Below are 13,298 nucleotides of genomic sequence, written 5' to 3'. Positions count from 1 at the left end.
TTTGGCAAGACACGTTAAAGTGCTGGACTTGAAGAACGCCATAATGGTATCTTGAAGAATAAAATTGCTATGGTCTGTGCTAGTAGTAATTTGAAATGGCCAGACACAATACCTATAGCGCTATTGTCCATGCGGACAACCCCACAGACTAGAACTGGGCTCTCCCCATATGAAATTGTGATGGGGAGGCCAGCTAACATTTGGAGCCTACCCAAGCCTAAACAATTAAAGGATGTAGAGCATTTGCTTCTTTCTGAATACTGTGACCAGTTAACTCAAAACTTGCATTTGATTTATCAACAGGTGCGAGAAGCCCTCCAAGTTAAATACGAGGGGCCAGGTCACAGAATTCGACCCGGTGACTGGGTGCTCACAAAGTCATCTGAGAGAGCATCCAGCCTTGCACCGCGTTGGAGAGGACCATTCCAGGTCTTGTTGGCCACACAGACTGCTGTACAAGTAGCTGGTAAACAACATTGGATAGACACGACACACATCAAGAGGATAGCTTTCCCTTTGCCACACGACGGAGAAGAAAAGAAGAAAATTACTTGCTCTGTTTCTGATGATCAATCGGTCTTGAACAACACCAAGGGTAGTTCAGAGAACCTCCCTGAGCCCGAGGGGCCTGTGGAGACTGCTGCTTTGTCTCTGAATTCTTCTTCCAATCTTTCTGCACCTTTGAACGACCTTACCTCTGTTTCACCACTTCCATCAGGAAGCAACGACACGCTGTTTACAGATCACACAGTACCTGGAGTCTTAAGGTACGATCTGCGTCCACGGCACTAGACTTACTGCACAGCACGGCTGTGCCCACAGGAAAAGACTGGTGACCTCATCCATTGCCACCTTTGCGATGAAACATAAGTAAGTGGCTGGGACCAGCAAAAGCTATCTTCAATCAAGATCACATGATCAGGAGATCACAGCAAACGAACTACAGTGTTTTTTGAAGGAATTTTTCGGGAAAGAGCTTCGAGGAACAATGCCTGTCGCTATCTCTACTCGTACGGAACAACCAATCGATTGTGTGGCTAACAAAGACATTGGACAGGAAAATACATGGCCCTGGAGGACGTATTGTTTCCTTTCTAATTATGTTAACCGGTCTGACAGAAGCAATTGCTTTTGGGTTTTGGTACACTGAAGGGGTGAGTCCACTTGAAACATTTTTACCTACTGAGAGTATTCCCACTATGTCTACACCTTTCTTGAATCTGCACACTCTATCTCCCTGGGATTCCCAACACAGACAGAGTTAACCACAATAATACACTTATGTTAATTATGAATGCAACTCATGCAATCCTGAATAGAACTAATTGTTGGATCTGTTCGCATTTGCAACAACACGGGGAAAAAGGTTGGGCTGGTATATTCATCCTTTGCCTCTAACTACTGCATGCTATGCCTCTCTAAGGGTGTTATTCTTTGGTCGTTGGAACGATAGCATCTCAGGGAAGTTTGATGGGACTAATTTAAATGAGTTCGAAAGGTGAGTCCTAATGCCGCTGGGATGCTCCCTTTTTGCAAATAGGAGCAAGCTTAATGTTATTTCTATTAGGCCTTTTGATAGACTATCTAGACCTTTTCAATCGTTAATCTCTTTCAAGATGGCTCCCGTAGGCAACCGGGATGCTACGCCTCCTTCCTATACGAGCAAACAGAGCCCCAACTCTGTTCCGTCTGCATACAAAGGAATGGTTCTCAGTCAATGGGTACTTTCGAGGGTTGTACTAATATTGCGAACTTGACTAGTGAGGACAGACCTTTGTATGTAGGTGATCCTGTTTATTTCATTAGCGGTAATTAAGATTTTCCGTGGCTACCTAGGGATTGGCAGGGTACTTCTTATTTGGGTATCTTGCTACCAGGGGTATATGTAGCTAGCACCACTGAGGTCTCTAGGGCTCGTCCAAGGTAGGACGAGAAAGGTGATACTCCTTCTCAAGTCATGGGTGATGTAGCGAAATCCTTTGTGCCATTTTGGGGTCAGATCATGAATTCCGAGGATATTAGGGGACTAGCAAGAGTATTGGAGAGAACCATCAACCAGACTACCGATATACTCTACAATATGGCGCTAGAACAGAAAGCAATTACATGAGTGGGTCTACAGAACCGGATGGTGTTAGACGTCATCCTGGCCGAGCGTGGTGGAGTATGTAAATTGGTGGGATCTGCTTGTTGCTTTTTTGCACCCGACTCCTCCCCGACCATATTCAAGGCAATTCAAAATCTGCACATCCTAACTACAGAAGTGCATGTTCCCGAGGAAAACTGGGATCTTAGTACTTGGTTCTGGGACTTTTTACGGTCTTGGGGATGGAAACTTCTTTCAGTCTTAATGGTTATCCTTGGTATTCTGTTGTTCTGTTGTTGTTGCATACAATGTCTTCCTGTCATATGTTCGATGTTAGGGGGATGTTGTGCGCAAACTGTAGGAATATTAGGACTGAAAATACACACACCTGAGAAGATGACTAATGTTTTTGTAATGAAGGAAATTACTGTTAAGGATTTGTTGGCAATTGATGTATCTGATGAATGTGATTCAGGATGTACGGACATTGAAACGTGGAGTTACGAGTAAAGCAAATATTTTTAGGAAGGCTCTTGGCTTAGGCCAAAAGGAGGGTTTGTTAAATGGTAATTATGTAGTGCCTCCTTAGTATTTATATTGGCCTAAGCCTACTCTCGCTACACGGAAAACCGCGTTGAAAAGTTCAGATTTTTGGGTTAACTTCGCCGCCATTTTAAGATTCATCTGCCATTTTGATTTCTACTTGTGTGTTCTTCATTCTAAAATGGTAGACTATGTTTTCAACTTCCAACCAAGCCTTTCGATCTTTGAGTTCTGTTAATGTTTAGGCTATCCGAGAACCAACTGTTTAGACTAAGCAATGAGACCTTGTGCTTCATATGAACTGTTGTTTAAGTGTTGTCTGCGCTCACAAGACTAATCCTTGTATAAACATTGGGACAGTGAAGAACAAACCTCGATCGTATACATTGGTCAAGCTGTATTGTAAAGGAACGTTGTACATGGCTTACCGCGGGATCCGAGAACATACATCAGTATTGTGCCTTCATGGAAATGCAAACCTATGTAATCCTTTTCATAATATTGTATAATCTGTATGTGAACTAGGCTCGAACTCTAGACTCCAAATTATTAACGTGAAGAGAGGTTGGACAATGTTACACGAATTGTATAAAAGCACAAATGTTTAGATTTCCAGCACTCTCTCACCTCTCCCAGTCAGCTGGTACACATCACGAGGTGTTGGGAGCCAGATAGCTATCTGTTTTGCTTTGTAAACTTTACAGTAATAAAAGATATGTGAAACTTTTTAGCCCGTGATTGGTGTATTTCCTTTGTGGTACTCAGCCTCGATATTCTTTGTTCTTTCAGGATCAGAGTCTAGGCCTCAAAAGAACATTTTAAATACCTTCACCCAGCGTGTAAGGGGAGAGTTCTCCACCACTCTGTAAAGGTTTTATAACACAGCAAACTCTATCCAGGGACTTCTTCCACTGACAATGAATGTGGCGCACAATAAAAAGGCTTTTTATCTTTAATTAACCATGAGTTCTTTATTTGAGTAGGCCCCAACCTGTCTCACTCCCAACTTAACAAACACCCTGAATCGCAATGGACTATGAACCAGGCCAGTGTGTAACAATATGATATTTATTAATTTCAGGATTCAATGAAAAATCAAACAAATAAAACAATTTGGGCAGCAATCACCAATGTGTTGACAATATAATGCAAAGATTCCCATAATACAGTTAATTCAAACCTTAGAACACAATATACATAAACCTTTAATAGCGAAAGAGAAAAGAAAACATTTTAAAAAATAACAGGTAGCACTGTTCATCACTCCCCCTGGACACTCCAAACACAATATACATAAACCTTTAATAGCGAAAGAGAAAAGAAAACATTTTAAAAAATAACAGGTAGCACTGTTCATCACTCCCCCTGGACACTCCAAACTTCTGCTAACTAAATTCTTTGTGGATGGAAAGCAGTGGCAAGGAGTCAGAATGAAGAGGGAAGAATCAGATTTAGAATTCAGCCATCACCCCAAAATGGGAGGCCAGGACGAAAATGAAAACCTTATTTATGAGCAAAATGGCAGAACAGGATTTTACTTGTTACTTGCACATCGGTTTACAATTGAGGTAAGCTATCTAGGACAGAAATTCGTGTGGCTGCACTTAAGAGATAAGGAAGCTTACAGACTACTGAGCAGGGTACAAAAGCAACGTAAACACAGGTAAGCAAATCAATTTGGAGAAAAAGACAGAAATGCTAAAGAAAACACACATAGAAGAATGACAGCAGCCACGGAAAGGGCTTGGCTGTCAAAATCAAAAATCATTTTATAGGATAAGAAACAAAGGCACATTACGGATATTATTCTGATGGAAAGGGATCACTCTTAATGAGGTTACTCTTTGGGTTTTTCTATGGGACAAATACAAATCGGAATTTATAGGAAAGCACAATACACAGGCAAATTCGGTTTTTGTTGCACAAGGACTAGTATTGGTGAGACTATATTTTAGTGGCTATAATTAATAAATAAAGGCACTTGACATGAGGTGGTTGATTTCAAATGGCAACCAGCTCACCGTGAATCTCTTTATAGCAGAATTAATTCATTTAATTTCAAATAATGCTAAGGATTTATGCCGACTATGGAAAGACTTATCAAAGAGATGCACTAACATACACAGGCTAATACAAATTTGTTCATGGAAAGGTGAACAGATGATATCGGCAATTTGAAATTTGAATTGGATTTTAATGGGGTGCAAGGGTCAAAAGAGTGGGCTATGCAATTTGGGGAATGGGTGATGTGATGCTTACAATGTAAGCTTGAGTTTAGGGTTCAGGCCAGCCAGCGAGGTCTCAGGACAGCTAGGCCAAGGGATCTGGTCACTCTGGATGGGTGGGTCAAGGGATCTCGACACTGGGATAGCTGGGCCAAGGGATCTGGTCACTGGGCTCAACTGGATGGGGTGCTGGACAGCTAGGTAAGGTCCGGTCACTGTGCTCTCTTGAATGGGTTTAGCTGCCTCCCCTCCTTTCTCACTGGATTCTTGTGTGGGCCTGGATCTCGGTGGATGGGTCTGCTTTCCTGGATCTTGAAGGTGAGTTTCAGTGGATTGTCCCTTGTTTTTCTCTGTCTTCCCCGTATATAGCCAAAGTGACCTCATAGAATTTTACAATCTAGGGGGAAGTACTCTGGAATTACTCCAATCCTAGGATAGACCAGTCTATCAGCCCACCCACTTCCCCCGGGGCTGATTGGTTCAGGGAAAATGACATCATTTATGTGTGTGCATTTATGACCTTTCTATGTCTCACAACGCTACTTTTTACCTAAAATGAGTTATAGAGCCAAACTTCATATGTATACTAGTCACCATTATAAGAAGCCAATATATGTTTTCCCTAAGTCACAGGGAATCGGACAGTCTGATTGGCAACTCTGTACGATGTTACACCCTTTGGCACAATTTTGCAATTTTCATGAAAAGCATAATATTAAAAAATCTGCCAATGGCTACACATATTCCCAATACCATATCTTTCCACTTAGTTTCAGATTCATCCCATTTATAATTCACTCCAAAATGCGTTTTTTTAATGGCAATTTCAGTTCACCAAGTGCTAGAAACACGCACTGGGTCTCTTTCTGTTTATGTAAAAATCACATGAAATACTATGAGGTTGCTACTTATGCAGGGTGCTCGAAAAAACATCTTAATGTACCAAAGTTCTTTAAAGTCAATGGGGTGAATTTGTTACTGTGTGGGCGGTCCTGCAAACCCCCATGGCCAACTGTCTCTGCCAGGCTAGGCTTGCAAAAAAGAATTTTTATGATGCCCTTTGAAGTTCCTACTGCTCCCCCTTCAGGGTGGGTGCTGGAGGATATCACACCTCTCAGTCATGCACCAGCCCTATTGGGTTTCTATGCTCCTATCTGCAGAGATGCCAGGCAGTCTAGCGGGGCAGTGAATTTTCACACTCTTGGGCTTCTCAGGTGTCCTCGTGTGCTGGTTCACTTATGGATGCAACTTTTTCCATGGGAGGCAGAACATCCTTGAAGTCAGTGCCTGGGCCAAAAACCAGTTCTTCTGGTTTCTGAGGTTATTTTTTTCAAAGGAAACCAAGTCTTATGGGGATAAATATACTATACATTATACAGCAAAACTCACATCCACATATACCAATTACATTTCTGTGCGGGCACAAGCTGTCAATTGTCATTTCACTTTTATCAGCGTTTTCCTGGTTTTCAGAAGAGCAAATTCACATGTGTGTTCATTTCCTTGCATTTTAAGATTCCAAATGCAGTTTCGGTAGACCATAATTTCATTTCCCTTAATCTTCTGTGGGATTTTGGATATACGGTTGATTTATGGACTCAAAATGATGTTGCCCAGGCTTTCTTTAATATTGACATGAGAAAAAGAAACACCACATTATTTCTTTTCATTTTCTGCAATTTGAGTGCAATGGTTCATGGCAAAAGAAAACACAAACCGTTTTAAGTAGAAAACAGAATTTGTTGCTCCTCAAGTACTTTATCAGTACCTCAGCTGTTCCTGAAATGTAGTGCCTCACTTCTTAATCAGCAGAAATAAAGCATGCAAGGGTATGTTTCCATGAAGGGCACAACTTTGTGATGTTTTCATGGAATAACAAAAAATTAGCAAAGCCGTTTTGGATGTCAGGCGCAGAGTTGGTCTCCAGAGTACAGAACAGCAAATCTGATGCTGATCTGAATGTAGGCCATTTTCTGATGATTTAAATGAAGGTAAAACAAATGCAGAGCCCTTCCTTGGGTGGCAGTGTTCAATGCTCGCCACACATGCGCCAGGGAAAGAAAGCGCTGCTGTTTTTGTGGTATTATTTCAATGCAGGTTTTGGTTTGAAGGGGAGTTCTGTCATGGGCCTTAAATGTATCCCACAGATTCCCCCCTGCTCTTCAATGACTTTTTGTTGAGGGAGAGTAGGGCAGAGTGGGGTCCATTCAGCAGAATTCTCCTTCATCAGGGAGCGCCATCCAGGATTTCCTTCCATCCTGTGGTTGGAGGGTATGGAGGGGCACCCTCTTTCCTTCCTTCCCTTCCAGGTCCCTGGGGTGATCCTTGCCAGGATAGGAGGTAATGATGTTAATGATCTAATAGAAGATAGATAAAAAAAACAAGTTTTAGGATTTTTCAATTACAGTTTTCCCAGAAGATTTACAACAGTGAAACCATGATTGCAGTTTGCAATTTTTCTTATAGAGATCTTTCTCATTTTTTACAATCACACCAAGTAATTTACAACAGAACAAGGTCAACAAATTGAATTTGATAACAACTTTGTTTCATCATTTTTCCAATAACATCAAGAAAAATACTCCCTGTTAGATAGATATACCTAGGCATCTAAATACTCCCCTTTGCGTTTTCTTTTCTTCTCACTCCTCGGATGGTTGCTCTGCTGGATTTTCCTTTGGCTCATCAATCAGCTACAAAGTGTGTCTGGGGTGACAGCTTTTTAACCGTTTGATGAGTACCCATTTTTCATTTGACAGTTCTCCTTTGGAAATGCGGATCTTATATGCGACAGGTGAAATTTTGTCTACAATTTCAATGGGACCATGCCAGGAGGGGAGAAATCTCCGCTCCTGGGTCTGGTTCCTCTGAAAATTGGACAAATAGATCCTGTCTCCTACTTGATACTATTGTTTAGTTGTCTTTAAATCGTAGTGGGTTTTCATCCCCTCTGCCAATTTCTCCAGATTCCGCTGAGCGTATGAAAAAGCATACTAAAGGTGTTTTCTTAGATTGTCAACATATTCATGTGTTGTGGAGGCAATAATCAGTGTCTGTTCTTGTGTTCTATAGGGTTAGCACCATTTTTCGTCCAGTCATAAGCTCAAATGGAGACATTTTGGTTACAGAAGATGGTGTAGATCCGATGGCAATCAGAACAAGTGGTAATCGGATGTCCCAACTAGGCCCAGAGTCTGCAACAAACTTCTGAAGAATGCTCATGTTAGGCAGAATCACATGCAGTACCCTTTGGGAACACTACACACAATTAAGACTACAAGTGTAAGTACAATTTCACCTTTAGTACAAGTCTGTACTACACAGTAATGTGGTAGCAGTGGCTGAGCAGCCAGACTTATCTCAAGAGTAAAGTCAGCAGTACAAGAGGTTACACAAAGGGGCAGCAATCACAGTGGTTCAAACAAACACTTACTCAAGGTTTATTGGTAAAATAATATATATTTATTTACACAGTCAGTTGGAAAACATTCTACTAGTAAGAGCAGCTCAATATCACAATCTAATATACTACAATAGACAACTAATCAGTTTCTGAAGAAGTGCAGCTCCCCTGAAGTGGGAGCAAAATGGCACTTCAGTTACTTTAAAAAGGGGTAAAAAGACAAGGTTAAAAGAATTAAAGCACAAATACTTTCCAAGGAAATAAATCCAAGGAAAAATGCTGGTCATCAACCGCCATTAAAATAAAGGTGTCTGCGCCCAGAGTGATACTCCTAAGGTCAATGTTATCCACCATTATTGGAATGGTGTTGTGTGCTAAGTCAACTAATGGTGTCGGGTTCAACCCAAACCCCTGCTGGTGGAGATGGTGATTTATGTGTACATAAGGGTCCGGGTTTTGGAGTGTCTGTCCCCTCTTAATTTTTAGGGAAATTGGGAATTGTCGGGTCTGTCCTGGGATGGTGACCTCCACTCCAATTTGAATTTCAACTGCATAAGGTAGCAATTGAGCTGACCAAAATGCCTTTTCAGAATCATCAAAGCCCATGTGTTTGCCCCCCAGTCAGTACCAGGCTTTGTGATTCATGAGGTTCACATTAATTGCAAACTAATTGAGAATGTCACTGCCTAAATAGAATGCAGAGGGGACATCACGCACAACCCAACATTTATGTTCTATGCTTTTATCAGCTATGGATATTTTTAGCATACACCTGCTAGGCGGGAGATTTTTGGAATTGGGAGTTTCCAGGCCCATTTCCAATTTATCGATCAATTTAAAAGTGGGAATGGACAGATCTTTTGGGATTTTCCTGAACAACGCTTCACTGATGAATCTTTTTCCATTATTCAGGCATACTCTGGCGAGAACAGGCTCTCTCCCCTCATTTAACTGAATGGGGAGGAACAGCTGTTCACCCTTCTTCCGAATATCAGCCAAGCTTTCTGAAGGTTTTTCATCACTCTTTATCATGGGACTTGGATTTTCAAATTGTGGATCGGTATACAATTTCAAGGTATTTCCTTTCAGTATGGAATGCCATTTGAAACTGGAAGGAAGGTTGATTTTCATTCATGGAGAGGAGTTCCCATCACCAGTCTGTTGTCCTTCAGCAATGACAGTAATGTCAGGTACTTGATTGTTCTGAAAATGGAACTCAATTTGGTCAGATCGCTGTTCAACCATGTGGCATGTGCCATTTAGACTGATGTAGTTGGTACTCTGTTTTAATTTTATTGGCCGGTTAGCCTGAGTCCATAGGACCTTTTTAACACAGTCTATCAGGAGAGACAACCTCCTAAGCAGGTCATTCCCTAATATACAGGTGGTCCCCTCTGGAGTCACGACTATAACCGGGTGTTTCACCTTGTGTCGCCCAATTTCAATCTGCAGATCCACAGTCCCCTCGACGGGAATTTTATTTCCGTCAAAGTTGTGGAGTTGTCCAGGAAGAACGGTGAGGGGAATTTGGTGGTCTGGACTCCTGAAAGCGGGGAGTGTAATGAGGGTTGTCCTGCATGTTGGGGTTTTGAGGGTACCTGGGGCAGAAACTTAAACCAGAACCTGGAAGATTACTGCCCACCTGTGGGAAGTGTGGAGGGAAGTTTCCTGGGGCCGTACTCACCTGATTGCAAACCCCCCCGGGCTGGGGGAGTCCACACGTTCCCCAAGATGGGTCGGTTGCCCTTGTACCTCGGGCTGATGTAATTGGCAGAAATAGGGGGCACATTTGTGCAGTACCCTGCCTAACTACCACCTGTTTGTGACTGGTCAGAGGGTCTTTGTTGCCTCTGATTTGGCTGGTTTGCAGAAGGTGTATTTTTAGGCCCCCTCATTTCTAGGTCCAAAATGGGGGGAACCTTCACCTCTGCCATCTTGGCAGCAGCGGGAGTGTTGGGGCTTTTGGGGGATTCTTGTTTTCTACGGGCTTTTGGACCTCGTAGATCCGCGTCGCTTGCTCTATTACCCAGTCCAGAGTCCTTTCATCATGGAAGTCCCTGACCAACTGCGTCATGACGTATTTTGGGAGTGCATGAAAATAGGTAATTATACATTCCCTACTATTCGTGCGCACTCACCTGGTGGTTTGTGCAAAGGCCCATTTTAATTCCTGCACAAATTCTCTATGGGCCAGATCCTCTCCACACCGCAGGTTGTAGGCCCCCTTTGCGAGCCTCCTGGGGGTTTCTGTGCATGGAGAAGTGCTTCAAGATGGCTGCCTTGTAGGTGGACCATCTTGAATGGTTCTGATCCACCAGCCCAGCAAAGAAGTTGGAGTACTCTGGGGAGAAGGTCCATTTGGCAAATTCTATGGAGTTCTGATCATTTTTAATGTCAAAAGATGTCAGAATCTGGTCATATACCTCCAGATTCTCCCAGACTCAATATTTGGCATTCTTATGGTACAAGGTCATGAAACTTCTAATATATTTAATCTGTTTAATGGGATCTTTCACCAGAGTTCTCTTTTGCTTGGCAACCTTCTTTTTCGGCTGCACCTGAGTCCTTTCACCCTCAGACTCAGAGCTGCTGCTATTTGAGGTCCTTTTCCTATCCTCTAGGCGCTCCCTAATTCTTTGAGCTCGGGAGTCACTCCCAGAATGATGGGGCCTAGTCTCTCTCCCCTGTTGTACTTGGGGCTATCTGGGTCACTTACCCTGGACTCCCTCTTTCGCACAGGAAAGTAGTCATCTGACGCCTCACTGTTTCCACGGTTGGTGGAGAACTCCCCTCACTTCCCTGCCTGTCTGGTACAGAGGGCATCACACTGTGTTCAGGGGTTGCCCTGTCACTCTCTGACAGTTCGGGGTTCCTCAAGTCTTGATTTAATCTAGCACACTCTTTTTCTAACTTCCCAAGTTTCTCCTTCTCAGCCCCTTGATAGTATGCAAAGGCCTGAGCCTTGTGCACTGCTATCAGGGCTTGACTGACCTCTATTACATTCCCTTGTGCTGCTACCTGGCTCTGGAGCCCCCTGTTCTCATCACAAATGGCATCATTTTCTTTTTGTGCTTCTTGTATTGTATGGGAACACCCAGACCATTTCTGATGCAGGAGATGCATCTCCTGTCTCTACACATTTGTGGCCTGGGTGGTCACTTCTAGATCCCCTTCTACTTGTCTTATATGCCCCATTGCATTTCCATACTCTACTTTTAGCTCAGTCAGTTCTTGGAGGCCTGACACACTCCTCACCAGGTCTGCACTTAATCTGCACACTTCCTTGCATAGGGCATCTTTTTCCTGCTACATGGTGCCCATCTGTTCAGTCATGTTCAGTCATGTCATACCTCTGTTGATTTATAGCGCTTAGCTTCTGGCACTCCTGGTCAGAATCTGTATGGGAATGGAGTTCCTTAATGATTCACTTATTATTCTCCTCTTCCAATTGCTGGATCTGATTTTGTTAAGTGGTTATCTGCCCTGAGCAGGCTCTATTGTATGTCACTTGTTGGTTTAATTTTTGTTGACCCTCTTCCAGAGAGTCAACCCTTTCTTGGAACTCCTCTTTTAATGTAGCTAATTGGGCCTCCTGTTCTGAGTTGATTTTTTGCTGTACTGACAACTCTTCTTTTAACTGTTTGATGAGGTTTCCCAATTCTACCTCAGAATTTTGGCTCTCTCGCATTTTTTCTTCTACCTGCTTTAATTCACTCTGGGTTTGATTTAAAAGATCAGACTGATTATTCCCAGAGGTTACACTTTCCTTCCAAAACTATGATGTGGAGGTATATGTAGGTGGTGAGTTGGACCATCTTAATCTGCTCCTCTTTGTTGTTCTGAGTCATATAATACTCAGTCAGGGCATGATGGAACAGGCCACTGTCCTGCCACCCATCCATGCTTATGGAGGTGACCTGTTGCTAGCCAGGCCTCCGGTTCCTGTTCTGCCCATTCCCCTCTAATAATGTTTGGAGTGAAGATGCTGCCTAGCTATGTTAATCTCCACAGTGGTCATTATGAAGAGTGTTCTTCCTTTGTTTATTCATCTATGCAAAGACAAAATGGTACCCTGCTCTTTCCTACTTTATTGTTAACTTTACTTTATTTTATTTTGAGACACAGACCTGATACCTAGGGTTTACGTTTTGGGGCAGCGCCTTTACAGTGTAACACAGTTTTCTAGCCCCTAAACGTATTACTACCTTCAATGGCTTAGCCTTCTGTGTAAGACTGTCATGGCTGGAAACTCTAATCTCAATCACGGCACAAGCCACCACTGCCTAACAGTTTTATAGCACGGCACACTACAGCCAGGGACTTCTTCCACTGACAATGAATGTGGCGTGCAATAAAAAGGATTTTTATCTTGAATTAACCAAAGGTTCTTTATTTGAGTAGGCCCCAAACTGTCGCACACCCTCCTTAACAAACACCCCGTATTGCTATGGACTATGAACCAGGCCAGTGTGTAACAATATGATATTTATTAATTGTAGGATTCAATGAAAGATCAAGCAAATCAAACAATTTGGGCAGCAATCACCAATGTGGGGGCAATATAAGAGAAACATTAGTGTTCCACCACATGAGTGCGCTGCTAGCATCAAAAATAGGGTCCAAGACTTTCAATGATAGTATTCAAGGTTACTAGTGAAGCAAAGTCCTCGAAGATGCAACTCATAGAGATCTCAAGGTTGTATTTTCAATATTTAATAATGGCCATAATCAAGGGTCCATATTCAGAAGTCAGAGTAGTATGCCAACACATGTTTTGTCCTCCACAGGTCTTTTTCAAGGCAAAGCTCCATATATCGGTTCCTTCCAAGTATTAATTGTTTGTAAGTATGTTCAGGCGTCACCGTTCTCATAAATCAGAAGTCCTCGAAAGAGACACTTTACTGCTGAAGTAGCAAAAATATGTCGTAGGGCGACTCATATGTTGATGCCCAATACGTGAAAACGTTTCCAGCCTCAAAATGGCATAACCAAAATAAACTGATGTCTGGATCTGACAAGTTCGTGCATAGTTTTTTTTTAA

At 42.6% G+C, this 13,298-nt stretch overlaps 1 long non-coding RNA gene across 1 annotated transcript in view; it reads right to left on the bottom strand.

Annotated features, from left to right (window-relative positions):
• Positions 1 to 3,683: 3,683 nt before the first annotated feature.
• The window catches only part of LOC138516715 (uncharacterized), a 46,799-nt gene continuing 37,184 nt past the window's right edge, over positions 3,684 to 13,298 (bottom strand). The window contains exon 2 of the long non-coding RNA XR_011282304.1: positions 3,684 to 7,211. This is a non-coding gene — a long non-coding RNA (uncharacterized lncRNA). The remainder of the gene's footprint in view (positions 7,212 to 13,298) is intronic.

The sequence above is a fragment of the Ambystoma mexicanum genome, chromosome 6q (assembly GCF_040938575.1).
Source record: "Ambystoma mexicanum isolate Mex_15411 chromosome 6q, UKY_AmexF1_1, whole genome shotgun sequence".
Taxonomy (NCBI): Eukaryota; Metazoa; Chordata; class Amphibia; order Caudata; family Ambystomatidae; genus Ambystoma; species Ambystoma mexicanum.
Note: the sequence above shows the minus strand (reverse complement) of the source record. Positions and strands in the feature narration are given on the sequence as shown.